At 60.9% G+C, this 12,194-nt stretch overlaps 1 protein-coding gene across 2 annotated transcripts in view; it reads left to right on the forward strand.

The window, feature by feature from the left end:
* Positions 1-12,194, forward strand: part of IFFO2 (intermediate filament family orphan 2) — a 50,301-nt gene that overhangs the window by 22,226 nt on the left and 15,881 nt on the right. The gene's annotated exons all lie outside the window — the stretch shown is intronic.

The raw sequence follows: 12,194 nt of genomic DNA on the forward strand, positions 1-12,194 counted from the left end.
ATGGATAACTGGACAAATATGCAAATCTGCGTGTACCAAGATGCAGGGCCCAGGAGATACCCGGTTACCCACTGTATCACCTCTGGGAAGGGTGCTTGCTGTGTGTTGTTAAGTAGGAAAAGCACACAGTTCTTGGCTTGCGTTTGTTCTTTGTTGGCTTACCTGTTTGGTTTTTTTTTTTTTCCTGTTTCTTGTGTAATCATTGTAAAATACTTGGGCAGTTTGAAACAAAGGGAAAATGAGTGGGTATTTTTGTCTTAATGACCTTGATTTTCTTGACTAGTTGATGCATTAGATGATTGAAAATTTTAAAGATACAGAAGAAATTCAGACTCATGCTAGAACAGAGATGAACCTTGAGGCCATTATGCTCAGTGCAATAAGCCAGTCTCAATAAGACAAATACCGTGTGATTCCACTGACGTGAAGGACCTGGGGCAGTCCGATTCCTGGAGGCAGGAAGTAGAGTGGTGGTTGCCAGGGGCCGGGGGAGGGGGACCAGGGAGTTATAGTTTTAATGGGGGCAGAGTTTCACTTTTGCAAGATGAAGAGTTCTGGGGAGGGGAGGGGGTGATGGCTGCACAGCAGTGGGAATGTGTTTAAAGCCACTCAGCTGTTCACTGAACAGTGGTTAGGATGGGGGCTTCCCTGGTGGCTCAGCGGTAAAGAATCTGCCTGCCAATACAGGAGGCGCGGGTTCGATCCCGAGTCCGGGAAGACCCCACCTGCCTCAAAGCAGGTAAGCCCGTGCTCCACAACAAGAGAAGCCGCCGCAGTGAGCAGGCTGGGCACCGCAGCTGGAGGGTAGTCCCCACTCTCTGCAGTTAGAGAAAAGCCCACAGCGCGGCAGAGGCCCAGAGCAGCCGAAAGAAAGAAAATTAACAAATGGTCAGGATGGTAAACTTTCTGAGTAGTTTACTCTGATTAAAGGAAAGGGTACAGAAGGGGACAGGGACAGGTCTCCCCCACCCCGTCCCCATCCGCAAGCCTCTGTCTCTGGAGACCACCGGGGTTTCCATTGTGCTGGTGGCGCTGTGCCTTCCTCCCTCCCGCCCTGGGTTCCAGTGGGCACTCACGGGCAGAGCGAAGGTGCCTCTCCAGGAGCCCGGGGTGCGCACCCTCTTCCGTCCCCACTTTCAGGGCATGAGGCAGCGGTGTCCTGATCTTCTGGCCCTTGATGGGCTGGGGGGACTGAGGACCCACGACTGGGGGCGGGGCTGAGGTCCTGCCTGAGGGGAGCCCCAAGACTCATTGCTCCTCTTGCGGGGGAGGAGAGTCCTTTTAAATCAGTTCTGTGCTCCTAAGTGGGCCCTTGGGAAATGTTTGTTGAATCTGTCATGGGGAAAAGGAGATGGAATCTAAGCCAACAGTCAGAGGGGTTGGGCTGCAGACGCTGAGGCTGCTGCGCTGGGCTTCACAGCAGCACCCGCGCCCGCTCACCAGGGCGTCCTAGGAGCCTGTCGCGTGCCAGCCCCAGGGTGTGGCACTGGCTTGGGCTCGAGGGCGGTAAGACGTCCTTTTGAGATGAGGCAAGCCCCCAAAGGCTCATTTGACGGTCCCGCGTGTCACCAGGTGTTGGAGAGGGGAGTCTGGTTTGGTGCCTGGGGGTCCTGCCTGGTGCCCGGGGCCCTGGCCACCCCCACCCCGCAGACCTGCCACCCCGGGCTGAGCCGGCCGATCTTCACGGCAGTAGAGACAGCGTAGAGCCCACGTTCCGCAGCTCATCAGTGCCCATCCGTTGGGCTGACAGCTCGTTTACTGGGAGCCGAGCTCTGGGCTGAGCGCGTGGCGGATGCTGACTCATTTAATATACCAGCTCCTCAAGGCGGGTGCTCCCGCTAGCCCCTGCCCTAAGACGGGAACCAGGCGCACGGCAGGTTCGGGGCTTTGCTCCAGCTGGCTCTGGGGGCGGGCTGGACAGCAGGCTGTGGGCATGTCCGTCTTGGCCGGTGGAGGTGGAACCCTAGGGCCTTTTTCCACCCGGGGCCCAGGAAGTGAGTCAACAGGCTAAGCGGCCGGTTTCCAAGTCAGTGGCTGTGACCCAGGGTCGCACACCAGTGCTGACCCTGGCAGGGTCATTTGGGGGTGTTTCCTGAGCAGTGTGCTGGGGGAGACACGGTAGGGCGTGGGGTTTATAGAACCACTGCCAGGCTGCTCAGACGTGGGAGTCAGGTGGACCTGGGCCTGGCCTGGAGCAAGGAGGTTCCCCTGGGCCTCAGTTTACTCACCTGTAAAGTGGGAAGGGTGACGCCTGCCTCACAGAGCTAGGGTGAGATAAAATGACTAGCCTAGCTCGAAATGAGCATTTCACAGTGAGAGCAAGTCCTCCCTTTGTCCAGGAGAGCAGAGTCTGATGAGAGAGGCAGAGAAGTGAACACTTACAATGCCCCAGACGTTGTGAGGAAGGCACGTGCCAGGGCTGGAGACGCTTAGATGGGTGTAGTGGCTCCTGGGGAAGTCCTGAGGGCTTCCTGGAGGAGGTGATGAGGTGCTGCAAGCCTGGAAGAGGCTGGAAGCGGTGTCCCAGAAACTAGACGGTGGCCTGCGCTCTGGGAAGCAGGTTCCTCCTCCCCAGGAGATGCTCGCTGAGCCGCTTCTTGTAGTAGCCTGCTTGGCCGGGGAGAGGGGGTCAGTGCCACGTGGGTGTGGTTTGTAGACAGAGGCGCTGGAAGGAGGGCACTGCCTCCCAACCCTCAGCTCTGGGTGACAGGCATCCACAGAGCTGCTGGGTCTCCAAAGGGGCTTTCAGTAAATGGCACCAAAGCGGGAGTGACGCTGGCCACCTGGGTAGATATGGACGCTGGGTAACTGGAACGGAAGGCCGGTGTAAACAGCTGGAGCCTGGGATGGACATGGGGGCACATGAGCAGGGGCGTCTGAACCTGGGAGAATGACCTTCAGTGCCTGCCGGGTGACCCCACAAGACCAGGGGACCCCTTCTGCCTTAGCCTTGCCTGCTGACGTGGTGGTCCTTGTCAGGACAGACCTCTAAGCCTGAGCAGTGCCCCTTCCTTCCCGGGGCCCGTCGAGGGGCAAGGGGGGCAGAAGCAGGTTGCTGGCTGGGTTTTGCCGGCCGTGGAAGCTGCGGAGTCAGCATCTGGCTCTCTTCCCTCGGCCGCCCCCTGCCTCGGCCGCCCCCTGCCCCCGCCACGTGCCCCCGTCCCAGCCAGGTGGCGGCGGCGTCTAGCTCATTCTCGCCATCGCGTCCATGTGATGATTACAGCGGCACAGAGGCTGTGGGGTCAGCCAGTCCTGGGTTCAGGTCTGGCCCTGTCACTTGAAGTGTGGCCTGGGGCCACGCTCCCAGTCTTTCTGACCACTGGCAGCTGGGAGGTCACGAGGGTGAAGCCACTGACTGCACCTGTCGTCACGGGTCCGTTGACTAGTTGCAAACAGCCCTGCGAGGTGGGTGGTCTTAGCAAAGCTCAGAGAGGGCTGGCAGTCTGTGCCAGGTCACACAGGGGCAAGGTGTGTATACAGCTGGGGTTTGACCCCAGGACCTCTGACTGCAGAACCCCTACCCGCCTCTCCACCACACACACGGGTTTGAACCCAAAGGCTGATGTCCCAGCTGGCTTCGACTGTCTTTGGTTCATCAGATGGCTTTCCTGATGGCATGGGGTGTCTATCCAGGCACTGTGGAAGTTGTTTCTTGGCCTGACTGGGGGAGCCCTTTGAACTTATCCAGTCTGACACCATTGCATTAAGAATGGGGAAGTGAGGCTAGAGGAGAAGAGACTTGCCCGAGATCACACAGTAAGTCTGGGCAGAGGCAGGGCCGATACACTGGGACTTTCCTGGGGGTCCAGTGGCTAAGACTCCACGCTCCCAGTGCAGGGGCCCGGGTTCGACCCCTGGTCAGGGAACTAGATCTCCCGTGCTGCAGCTGAGTTCACGTGCTGCACCTAAAGATCACGCATGCTGCAACTAAGACCTGGCGCGACCTAATGATTTGTTTCTTTTTTCAGAGAGAGAGAAAGGACCTGGTGCCAGGTAGCTTGCACTGACGCTGGCTGCCTCGTTGCCCGAGGGGCTGTGGGCCTGGGGGCTGCAGTCCAGTGACAGACTTGCCAGTTTCTTCCTCCCCCCCTCTCAAGGCCTGGTGACTACCCGCGGAGCGCCCCGGAGGCCTGCCAGCTGCCCGGTAAAGGGTAGCCGTCGACACCGGGACAGGCAGGGAGAGTGGGAACGCCTGCACGCAGCTCAGCCCTGCCGTCCGTTGGCCGGGCTTGCTTTCACCGCCTGGCTGGGAAAATTCACCTGCCAGCCCCTCTCAGTTGCTTCTAGATCCACAGAGGGTTGGGGCAGGGTGAAGACGTGTCCCTGCTTGGGGGGTCTGGGCCCCGCACACCCGCCTGTCGCTGCCTGTCCCAGACAGGGCCAGGCTGGGCCGCGCCAGTGCTGAGAAGGGCCCTCGTCCAGCAGGGCGCATGTGTGCCTCGCTCGAGTGCTTTTAACATCCGTGAAGCCTGCAAGGTAGGACTGCTGCCGCCTTTTCACAGAGGGAAACTGAGGCTTCCAGCCGGGGACCAGTGGGCGCTCTGGGGACGCTGCAGGGGCAGGCGGCCTGCTCGGTTTGCTGCCTTGCTCAGAGCAGGCTCACGTCACCTTTGATTCTGTCGGGCCTGAGCAGCTCATGGCACGCGCTCCAGAACCGATCGTGGAGTGAATGAGTGGACAAAGGCCGAACCAAGCACAGGAAGAGAAACAAATATCGTGCATTAGCGCCTATATGTGGACTGTAGAAGCATGGTATAAATGCTCTTAATTGCAAAGCAGAAATAGACCCACATAGGACAAATATATGGATACCAAAGGGGAGGAGGGCGTGGGAGGAACTGGAGCCTGGGGTTCACGCTTAAGCAGGGTCGAGGTGTTCGTGCGCTGCGTGCTCAGTCGTGTCCGGCTCTTCTGTGACCCCGTGGACTGTGACCCTCCAGGCTCCTCTGCCCATGGGATTTCTCCAGGCAGGAATGCTGGAGTGGGTTGCCACTTCCTCCTCCAGGGGATCTTCCCCACCCAGGGACTGAACCTGGGTCTCCCGGGTTCTTTATCCCCGAGCCCAGGGAAGCCCGTACCCTGCTGGCGCTGTGAATGAGACAGATAACTAATGAGAAGGTGCTGAGCAGCGCAGGGAGCTCTGCTTAACGCACTGTGGTGACCTGAATGGGAAGGAGGCCCGAGGGGGCACCTGTGTGTGCAGACAGCTGGTCTCTCTGCCGTGCAGGAGGCACCAACATGACATTGTGAAGCAGCTCTTCTCCAATAAAAATCAACTAGAAACGTGTGCTGCCACCCAGTCCTGGCTTGCTGGTCACGGGTGCTGAGGGCAGGGGCCAGTGGCTCGATGCCATCACCCCGGGTGACTCTCGGTGGCGGTGGTGATGTCCCTGAGGCTGTCTCTTTCTGGCTCTGAGGAAGGGCCACATTCAGGGTGTGCGGGTCTTATCTAGAGGGACTCAGAGATCGTATTATGGACCAGAGGCCCCAGCAGAGGAAGAGCTTGCTGGGTTCATGCAGTGGATTAGCGACAGAGCTGGATTTGAGCTTGGGTCTCCTGCTCCTTCTAGCCCAGAACCCTCTCCTCCACAGGGTGCTACCCAGCGGACCTGAGACCCCCACCCACCCTGAGTAGCCTTACACAGAGCGCCCTGTTGGGAAGCCCTGGAGGCAGCTGCTGTTTCAAGTGCGCGCCCATGAGCGCACGTGCGCGTGTGTGGATGTATGTGTCTGTGTGTGCACACACGGGTGTGTGTGCGGTGCCCGCTTGCTGGGAAGAGGCGCACACTTGATAACGTGGCTGCTCCACCCAGCCTATCACCAGCTCCCAGCCTGTGCTCCGGCCTGCCTGGGCCATTACCACCCGCCTGTAATGGAATCGGCTGCCCTGGTTAAGTGTTCACATTAAATTAATACCTCCTCCGCGGAGACAATCAGTTGGCATTTAATTTGTGTTTCCCTCTGAGCAGCAGAGTGCAGCTGGGCAGCTGGGCCTCTGATGGGCACTTCTGGGAGGCGTCCCTTTTCCCCGGATCAGGGGCTGGGTGCGGACTGGAGCGCCGAAGTCCACGGGGAAGGAGATGGTGAGCGTGGGGGAGGCAGGGCTGGGAGGTACCCATGCGAGCGGGGCTCAGGGGGCCGGGGGCCTGTCCACTCACAGGCTGGGGGCCCGGCCTCTCCGGTGACTGGAGAGAGAAGGTGCAGTGTACCGAGCAGGGAGTCAGGGGCCGCGGAGGCCCACGTGCGTCCGCGCTGGGCTGCCCACCCCGCTGCCGCCGCGCTCTTGCTCATCTGTGTTTCTTTCTCTGCCTCCGCCGTGAACTGTTTGTGGTCTTGGACAAGGAGGGTGGCGTGGAAGGGGGCAGTTGACCCGGTTGTGAATTTCTAGCTCTCTAGGGGGCTCAGTACAAGTCAGCGGGTAGGGGCCTGCTGAGCGCCCGCTCTGATCTGTAGCCCGCTGGTTTCCGTGAGACTGCATTTGAGGAAGGGTCGCCCTGGTCTGCCTGGTCCTCCAGCTCAGACGTTAGTCTAGACAAGGAGCTGGCACTTGGGGCCCCAGCTCTGCCATGAGGCTGGGGCAAGGCATGCCCATGCGGGTAGGGCAGGGGCACCTCTCTGCGTCCGTGGGCGGGTGGGCAGTGCAGAGGCGGGCAGGTGGGCAGCATGGCTCCAGCCGGCCCCCGGCTGGAGTCACATGACATGGGGTGAGCTCCTTGGGCCCCGGGTGCAAACTGCCCTCCGCCCACCTGCCCGCCGCCGGAGGCAGGGCCCACGCTTGGCCCCAGATGAAGTTTTCCACCCATGGCTCCAGCCCAGCCTCACCTGAGCTTGCTTCCCATCACCTGAGTGAGCTGGCTTGGGCGTGCCGGTGGCTCGCCCTCCCCGGCAAGGTGTGGACCATTCCTGCGGCGCCTCCCAGCCCCCCGGAGGCCTGGCTGCTGGAGCCAGCCGTGGGATCCTGCAGTCGGAGTTGAGCCTTGGCGCGTCTGCGGTGTACTCTGTGTGCCAGGGGAGGGGCTGGGCATTTGCAGCCACACCACTGGACCCCGTGTGTTCTCACAGCTTCAGAGGGGCTGCGCTTCCCGCCCAGAGAGGGTGGCTGACTTGCCCAGAGTCACACAGCCAGCCAGCACCAGGGACAGCATGCTAACCTGGTCTCCCGCCGCCCCCCTCCCTGGGGTCCCCAGGACTTTCTCCCCAGAGGCCCCCCGGGCTGCCCCCAGGACTGCAATGGTTTTGCGGGGGCTGCACCCGCTTTCCTCTGGAGCTGGAGCCCGGAGCCTCTTTCTGTGACCCACAGGAAGTGAAGCAGCTGTGAGTCAGTCCCTCTGCCAGTGACTTCAGCCCGGCCTTCCGCCCCTCCGAAGCCAGGCTTTGTGGCCCCTTTCCTGCGGGTCTGTCACCCCGAGCCTGTGGGGGCAGGGAGACCCTGGCCCTGTCGTTGGCTGGGGGTGGGGGTGGGGGGCTGGCCCCTCAGTGCCTCCCCTCCCCCCAGCAGCCTGCCCAGACTTCCCGTCCATCACGTGGTCCAGTGGTGGCTCCGCAGGAATGCAGGCGACCACATCTGGCTGGGGCTGGGGGGCTGGGAGGCGGCCGTCTCCACTCCTTCTGCTAAGACGGTGGCTGAGCCTGTGTGGACGCCGGGGAGGCATCTCTTCCCACCGCCCGCAGCCCTGACCTCCCTGCTCTCCTGCCCCGGCCTGGAGCTGCGGAGAGCAGGACAGATACGCTTTCTCCTTCTCCCAGCCCTCTCCCGGCCCACTTCCGGTCTGGCCAGCTCGCCCCACAGTGCAGGGCCTCTCCCGGGGGAGGGTCTGGAGCCAAGCGGACGGTCGGAGCTGAATGGCGAGGCCCCCAGGCTGGGGCTCAGACTGAGGACGCCGTCCGAGCAGCCCCGGCTGGGGAGGGCGCTTGCCACCTGGGTCATCCGTCCATTTGTCACGCGAGTGTATGTTCCTCGGTTCTTCGTCCGTCACAACAAAGATTTGGACACTTGCGTGGCACATTCATTCAGCAAATCTGTTCAACAACTGTCAGACTCCTTACAAGTGAGGCTGGGGTCAGTGCAGGGAGCATAGAAGCCGTCGTCGTGAGCTGCTGGGGAGGGGCCAGACCCCCGCTTTAGACCCGACCCCTGCAGCGCCACTCTGTACCCCCGTCCCCACCTAGAACTGGCGTCTCCCCCGCTCTGGGCCCCGACAAGCGGGCGCAGGGTGCCCGAGCCCTCTGGAGGCGGGTGCTGGAGGAGCTGGTCCTACTGTCTGCACGCACGTCTTCACCTGTGGGCTCCCCAGTCTGAGCCCGGAGTGTAGGGGCAGAATGGCTCTTCTTGAGCGTCCCCGGGGGGTGCTGGGCTCACACTCCGTCTCCTTTAAAGATGGAGAGACTGAGGCCCCAAGCGGTGGAAGCAGATGCCGGAGTTCAGACTCAAGCCCTTCGGCCTGGGCAGGGGAGGGCGCCCGCCCCGCTGTCCACGCCCTGGGCAACCCTGCACCTCACTTTGCTTTGCTTTGTACTCAGAGGTGTGGTCTAGGTGGATTCTGGGCCCTTTCAGCCTTTGTTTCTGGAAATTCTCTGAGTCTCTTGTTTCTGTAGAATAGCACCTCCCCCTCCCCCAGCCCTGAGGCCCACTGTGCAATTCTGGGGGAGGGGCCTCGTGCTTCTGGACTGTAGCACCTTCATCAGTCCCGTGGAGATGCTCTAACCCGGCCTAGAGGTTCCTGTGAAGCTGAAGGCAGGCTCTGCGGGTGGCGCCGGGCACCCTGTCCGCGCCCCGTCCGCGGGGGCCGCCCGGTCACACCAGCATCGGCACCGCCGTCACCCACCCTGCCTGCTTCCTGAGCATCCACAGCCGAGACCGCTGTGAGAGCCGTGGCTGGAGGGCGTCCGCAGGTGCGGAGAGAGTGGGAGGATGCTGGGGCCAGAGAGGGTCCCCGTGGGCTGCTGGGAGCGAGAGCCAGACTTGGGCCTGAGCACGCCTGGGCGTGGAGGAGACGGAGGGTGGTCTGCCGCTGTCCCTGGCGTTATGGGCTGGCTCCGTGGATGAGACGCCGCTGCCAAGCGGCCCCAGGGACGACGGCGTCCTGTGGCCTGCCAGGTCAAGCCTGGGCTCAAGGAGGGAAAACCAGGGGAGTGGCTGCCTTGGTTTGGAGGAGAGATGACATGTGAGACAGGCCTGGGAGAATGGATGGATTTCAGGAGGCTGAAGTGGCGGGAGGGAAAAGGGAATCAGGTTGCCTCTGATTCTGTCTCCTCTGTCTGTAAAGTGGGGGCCACCCTTAGGGCAGGATTAAGTGATAGTTCATCTTTTATGTGTATGTGAAGGCCTGGCATGGTGTTCACCACCCTGAAAGTGACCAATAAATGTCCTTCTCTCCTCTCCCTTCAAGAGAAGATAGAGTTTGGAAGTTTTATGAGCTGGTGGGTCAGGGAAGGCAGAGGTGGATCCAAGTGATCCGGGCTGTCCTGGCCTTGGCTAGCGTTGCCCGGGTGCGCTGGGCCTTTATTTTCCCACCTGTGAAACGGGGAGGCGGTCTCTCTGCGGCTTCACGCCCACTGTGTGCTCAGCAGCCCCCGGCCCACTGTAGGCGTGTCCCCTCTTGGTGGCAGCTGGCTTCTCCCTGGCTTCCTGCGGGCCTGTCTTTGCTTATGTTGGTCCCGACGCCTGAAACTCCCCTCCTGCTGAAACCAAGCTCCTGTGAGCAGATCCAGGGCAGGGGAGGGGACAGGCCTGGGAAGCAGGTGTTGGAATGTCCTAAAGCCCACAACTTGGGTGACCAGTTTCTGGCTCAGCTTCGCGCTCCTTTCCCCTCGGCTGAGTTGCCGTGAATGCAGGGCATGTGGGGCTCCTCAAGAAACATCACTCATCCATCCTCTCACCCCAGTCAGCCAGAGCAGCTGAAGGGCAAAGCGTTTCTGCCCTGTCAGCATGGAAGCGGGCACAGCCAAGCTTTCCCGCCGAGGGCCGGGAGGGGAGGTCAGCGCGGGCAGCGGCTCAGTCTGTCAAGCCAACTGCTGTCAACGCACAGGGGTCCTTCCTGGGTCTCCTGGGGCAGGTGCACCTGCCGTGCGCCCATCCAGCTCTGGAAATGAAAGGCTGATGACATCACTTGTGCAAGCTCACCTGGGGTGCAGCTTAGCGAAGTGAGGGGGCCCCCAAAGCACCTTCCGCTGGGAAGTGCGTAAGAAATGAGCCCCACCCCAGACCTGCTGAACTGACTCTGCACGTGAGCGCGGTCCCTGGGTGACGCCCACGCTCGTCCCATTTGAAAACTGGAGGCTTGAGAGCATGAGCTTGACTTGAGTCCCATCCCTGCTGACTGGTTGTGTGTGGCCTTAGACAGGTCACACCTCTCTGAAACTCAGGTCTGTCATCTGCAAAATGGGTTTGGGGAAAATGTCTTTACAGGAGAGGGTTAAGAGGTCAGATGCAAGCCAATGAGATGTGTCCAAGGCACTGAGCCCAGTGCAGGGGACTCGAGTGGTGCTCGCCAATCAGTGGCCGCTGCTACTGCGACTCCTGTGTCTGAGGATCCAAAGATGTGGCTTGTGTCCTTGCTCTGCATTGACCTGACCTGCTCTCCTTTGCTGGGCCTTACTTTTCCTGTCTGTTCAATGGGTCTGTTGACCCGCTGCCCCACCTTCCTCACGAGAAGTTTGCTTCCAGGAAAAGGAAAAGTGAGATGGGGCTGGCCTCATCCCAGAGGCTCCTCTGAGAAGCTGGTGTGTGTGTGTGGGTGAGATGCCCCCAGGTGCCCACATCCCATCCCTCGCTGCCCCCCTTATCTTGCTGTTGCTGCAGGAACACAGTCGTGAGGCCGACCCTGGGGGCCAGGCTGCGGTCAGCGCCCTCCCTTGGCCCCGCTCTGCTCATCAGCTTTGGAAGCCAGTCCCCTGCCCCCCTTGGGGCAGCGTGGCCAGGAGAGATGATTCAGCTCGGGCCCTGTATTCTGGGCCTCAGCCTTGCTCGAGGGCAGCCCCGGACACCCTGTGTGCTGGGCAAGCTGGGGGCAGCCTTGAGCTTCTCCCCACCTGGGGTTCCTGTTCCCCAGCTGTTCCTTGGACTCACGGCCCCACCCACGACATGCTGGGTGACCTTGGGCAGGTTCCTTTCACACACAGGCCTCGGTGTCTCCGTTTGTACCACGGGAGTGTTCCATGAGACGATCCTGCCCAGGTCAGACTCTTAGACTCTCTCCCTGCCCCTCCTTGGGTCCCTCTGTATCTCTCATCCACACCAGGACACCCACCCAGCCCCGCTGCCCACGGGGTTCTGAACTCTGCCGCCCACTGCTGATCGAGGCCTGGCTGCCGCCGCCGGGGGCTGGTATAGACCAAAAGGAGGGGGAGCATGTGTGTCCTCTGGGAGCCCTGCCCGGGGCGTCTGTGTCTCGTGTGGGAAAGGGGAGGAATTTTCCTCTGTGTGTGCAAACAGTATCCGTTTTCTCTTGTTTCCAAAAGCCGGTGACGTAACCCCGCTCTTCAGCCATCCCTCCCCTCTGGCCTATTTTTAGCTGGCCCCGACAGCATCCTCAAGGCTTCTGCCTGCTCTGAGGCCATGTAGGGAGGCAGCCCCGGGGTGAAGAAAGAGAGAAGCCCCCGGTCTGTCTGTCCCGTGGCTGGAGAAGGGCCCGCTCCTCTGGGGCAGCAGGGCCATCTGGGTCGGGGAGGGGGTCAGGGCTCCCTGGGGTCCACGGTCCACGGGGAGCCCAGCAGGGTCTCCAGCACCCGATCTGGAGCCGCAGCCTGAGTCCTGGCCCCGCCTGCCCTCACCCTCACTTAGGCAAGAAATGTGCTGTGTCCAGCTCTGCAGCCCCACGGACAGTAGCCCACCAGGCTCTTCTGTCTGTGGGGATTCTCCAGGCACGAATACTGGAGTGGGTTGCCAAGCCCTCCTCCAGGGGATCTTTCCCACCCGGGTATCGAACCCAGGTCTCCCGCTTTGCAGGCCGATTCTTTACCATCTGAGCCGGCAGTGAAGCCCAGGCATTAAATAAGTGAGACTTATATCTTTTTTTGTTTTAATGTTAAAAACAGACCTGGGTTTGAAGTACAGCCTCATCCCCTAACTAGCTGTGTGTCTTTGGGCAAGATATGTGACCTCTCTGAGCCTCAGTTTCCTCATCTGTAAGAAAGGGATGATAACAGCTATGTGGGAGGCGTCTTTGTTGGTTAGGGTAGGTGGCAGGACAGGT

This window comes from Ovis aries, chromosome 2, assembly GCF_016772045.2.
Source record: "Ovis aries strain OAR_USU_Benz2616 breed Rambouillet chromosome 2, ARS-UI_Ramb_v3.0, whole genome shotgun sequence".
NCBI classification, from domain to species: domain Eukaryota; kingdom Metazoa; phylum Chordata; class Mammalia; order Artiodactyla; family Bovidae; genus Ovis; species Ovis aries.